Raw genomic sequence first — 4937 nt, forward strand, 5'->3', positions numbered from 1 at the left:
AAGTCACTAGGGTCTTCAACAGCTTGCATCATAGCCTTAACCAACCAGGGACTTAATGCAATCAACTTAGGAGACAGCGGGTTCATGGTAGTCCGTGAAGGGCACACGGTGTTCCGTTCACCTGTTCAACAGCATGACTTCAACTTCACCTATCAGCTGGAGAGTGGAAGAAACGGCGATTTGCCAAGCTCAGGCCAGGTTTTTACTGTCGCTGTCGCTCCGGGAGACGTCATAATAGCTGGAACGGATGGGTTGTTCGACAACCTGTACAACAACGAGATCACAGCCATAGTGGTTCATGCGGTGAGAGCCAACATAGATCCTCAGGTAACGGCACAGAAGATTGCAGCATTGGCTCGCCAAAGAGCACAGGACAAAAACAGACAAACTCCATTCTCGACAGCAGCACAAGATGCTGGCTTCAGATACTACGGAGGTAAGCTTGATGACATTACAGTTGTTGTCTCTTATGTGGCCGCTTCGAAAGAAGAAGGAAAACGTTGATGAAGAGACAATTAGAGAGATGTGTGATGTATTGAGTTTTTAAGGTCTGTGTTTTGCAGAGACCTCTCTTGTTTTGTTTGGTGGTGGTTTGTGAGCATTCTCCTCTGATTATATTTGATTTTTTATATATGTAAATAAAAGAGAAAGAGTCCTTGAGTTGGATTAGTCCTTGATTCACACCCACCGACTCACTCAATCTGTTAACGCCCACAGTAAAAAAGCCAGTGGAGTCTTTTTTGTCACATGTTTTACCTTTTTAAGACTTTTAATTTCTCTCTTCTCTTTCCAATCCAATTAATAAATCCGTCGAAGTGGCTTCAATCATGATTTTGTTTGCTAAAGCTTCTACCATCTTATAGTTAAGCTTAGGCCTTCAAGTTGACCAAAAAAGGGGTTAGGTCTCAACTTACGAGTCAATTTGTTCTGAGAAGGAAAAAGTAACATAACAAATATGAATACAAATTTCTTACGATGGAGTGGAGTATTGTTCCTTAATAGCAAGCAGCTAACAAGCCAAAATATTACCAACAACCTTTGCAATTTTTGAAGGATATATTTTGTACATGTGAGACAAACATAAGTTTAGAAGCAACTACAGCTTTCCTCGTAGCCTCAAACATGGATTGTCTGCATCTACTGTCACCATATATTGCGACTCTTTCGGGTGGTAATGTGAGGTGTAGATCTTCAGTGTAGTCATCTCATCTGTCAAGCTTTGAGTCTTCTTCAGACTGTACAAGATGTTGGTACAAGTATGCGTAGAATATGCAAATGTAACTTTTTTTCTCCTTCGGATAATAATGGACACACCTGCACCTGCTCCTGGAGTTAACCAAAAACATACTGTTTCTAATGGTCACAGTCACACCACCAGTTCCTAACACCCGTATTAGGAAAACCAAAACGGGTAAAACGAGATCGTTGATCCCAATGAAGCTATATATATATCAAGAATATATTATCACAATCAAATTCAGATTCATGTCACCTGATCTGATCAGAAGTACTTCAGTAACTTGTTCACATTGAAAAGCAACAAAAAGATCCCAAGAGCATATGCATAAATAGTTTACTCAACAACCGGAAAAAAAGAGAATACCACCTCAAATGAAATTACGCAACAGAGAAATATAGGTTAAGAGAAGAAAAACAAAGACTCACTAAATTCGAAACAACTAGTCTATATATGTTGAGGTGGAAAAAAGAAAGGGGTTATGAATGCAGAATTACCACCACTGAATTCTCCTTCAGCCAGATCGACATGCCCGGTTTCGTAGGAGTCATAGAGTTTGACGCAGTTAGTGGACACGCTGGGAAAGGAGCTAGCAGGGACACAGAAAGGTTCAGAATTTGAGAGGAAAATGCAGAGGTCTCCAATGTCTTGAGTGTAAACAGCGTTTCCTTCTTGGTCAAGCTTGAACACCATCAACGCTTCTGTTTTCTGAATCCAATATGGGAGCAACAGGGTGGATGATGTTAATGGCAAGACGGTTTTGATTAAGATCATTATCATTATGATCTCAATGGCCTTCATTATCCGTCAACTCCAGAGGCACCTTCTTGTTCGTATAATTCCAGCAATGTTCATTATCATTCATAATCACGAGTTTACCTAAATGACGGAAATCCCAATTCCAAGAAACAACGCCGAGGATGCTACAAGGAGGGGTTTGCAGCAAGGAAGATGACAAGCCATTCGAGCGAAGAGGAGAGGATCTAACCAACACAGGTTTACCAAGGCAGAGCTGATTGAGATGCAGAGACATGACTCTTGTTAATTAGCAACATAAACCTAATTTATCTTGTCAAGCACCTAACTGATATTCACATCTTTAAAATCCTCCATCAATATAGATAGAAGAAGAGACTTGCTCGCCAAGTTTACCATATCCATATTAGGAAGACACTTTCCCACCAAGTTTCCCATCTACGAATCTCAATTATGGTAAAACTCAAACACAGTCTTAATTGATTTTTTTTTTAATCCGAGATATATATATATATATATATATATGCTTACCATTTTCTTTATAAAAATTTGATCAAGGATCATCTTTATAACATATGGACCAATCTACTTGCTACAACGTTTTTTCATATATAGCGTATTAAGGTAAATCTATCCTTAACTTTTACCGTCTTTTGTCTCAAAATATTTTCCTTACAAGTCAAAATTCTAACTATTTATTGATCCACTAAATTGTATGCATGTGGGCTTTAATTATAAAGTCTTAATAAAATGTTTTTCATATATTTTCTGTATTTTGACCGAGTGTCCCTTCTCTATGAAAACATCAATTTTTCTTTTCTCTTTTTTTTGACTTCAAAGAATGACTACTCGTTTGTCCAAAAAAAAAAAGAATGACTACTCAAAAAAATCAATTATTCCTTTATCGTTTGTCTCTATAATTCGACAATTGTTTGGAAAAATATACCCAAAATCGATTAAAAAAATATTAGAAAATTATACACACAAGATCGATTAAAAAAACTATCATACATACATTTCAAGTATATAGAATGTTAGTTTATCAAAATTTGAGAGCAAGTTTAGTTAGAAACCGTATCATGTTACATGTAGGAACAGGGAGATTTTGTCGCTACACGTTTAATGAGTTGCTACACGTTTTTCACCTGACACAGCGCCCTTCTCCCTCACACTGTTTCATTTTGATTTTTATAGCCTTCGCCTTCGTAAAACCTCCAACAACTCTTTCTTAATTAGGTTTTTCAATTAATAGTATTATAGTATAGATTCCATATGTCCCATTGTAGAGTTTGTGTCCATTGCGTGTGACCGACCTTATGCCTTATGGTACTACTTGCGTAAGTATCCGCCGATTAACCATGAGATGAAATGTATACAGCTTATGGAATTAAGTGGTAAATCTCGTGTATCGACTAGCTTTTTTGATTATATATAGTATCTCTCATTAAGAACCATTTTTTTAATATTCAAATAAGATTTTAAATACGCATGCATGATGCATGGATAGTAATAAACACTACTAAATCATGATAGCTCATATATATAGCTATAAATGTATGCAATAAGGATTAGAGCTAATGCTTAGTGAGGAATCATATTCAATAACATTATACAATGCAATAATCAATGCCTTAGCTTTTCTTTTCTTTTTTTTGCATGACACCAGCTAACACATACACATGTGCTTCTAGCTATTGTTCCCCGTCTATATATCCAAATATAACTCAAAAATATATGCACTACTCATTTAAGTCAATAGATTTATTTGAATTCGACCCCCGACGTCTAATAATGTTTATATTGCAAGTTAATTTAGTCATTGAACTATTCGACCCCGTCCAGAGAAAACAATATATATAATTTGAGACACAAACCAGATTAACCTTTCTAACACATATAAAAATTCCATCACAAATTTGTACGTAATAAAGAATGATCTTAGCGCTAATTAAGGCTTAGTGAAGAATTTATATAGCATAACATTGAGATCATTAATCGTATACAATGCAATAATGCCGTTGCCCTTTTTTCTTTTTCTTTTTTTTTGTTGCATATAGTATGTAACTTTCTTAGCGAGAAAAAAATGTAACTATCTATTCTTAACCAAACGTAAAAAAATGTTCTGTAAGTAAAATTGTTGTTTTGATTTAAAGATGTTGTAACTTGTTTTTATGAACATTTCTCAAAGCTAATCAGTAAATGTTCTTACACATACCTATACAAAAACCCACTAGACCGCAAACGGAATAAATATGTAAAATTGTATCATGCATCTTAAATTTTATCCTATATTATATATTTTTGGGTTTGTTAGTGCATCTTAAATGTTTTTACATGTTTGCTTCTAACTTTACCCAAAGTTCGTACAATAAAGAATAGAAAGAAGAAATCATAACTCTACATTGAACTCTTTTCATTGCTCAAGCTCTTTCTTCGATTACAAAATATTTGTTAAATGTTTGGTTATAACATTGAAGACACAACATTGAAGAGTAAATTGCCCAAAAAAGTAGGTTGCTTGGTGGACAAAAGGAATGAAAAAGCTGAGAAATGTTTTACATAGGAAGAGATATATAGATTATACTAAAAACTAGGTGATTTATGTGGAACGGTCTTCACAATTTCACATTAAAAACTCATCTTCAACATTCAACATTCATCTTCAACGCAACTTCTTTTAAAAATTTCTTAGCAAAATAAAGTTCTTTCAAAACTTTCTTAAGAAAAACAACTTCTTTCAAAATTTCCAAAATGCATCCTTCAAAAATAGCATCATCCAGTTTTCTTGGGGGGGGGGTTTGTGGGTGGTTCAGGACTTGAGAGAGATTCAGAAGCGGTAGGAAATCTCTCTTTCAAGTTTAAGGATGTTGGGGTGTCCAAAAGTTTGATCAAATGTGGTCAAAGCAGAGGGCATAATGTGGTGAAGAAGATCAGTGAGAAAGAA

This window comes from Camelina sativa, chromosome 11, assembly GCF_000633955.1.
Source record: "Camelina sativa cultivar DH55 chromosome 11, Cs, whole genome shotgun sequence".
NCBI classification, from domain to species: domain Eukaryota; kingdom Viridiplantae; phylum Streptophyta; class Magnoliopsida; order Brassicales; family Brassicaceae; genus Camelina; species Camelina sativa.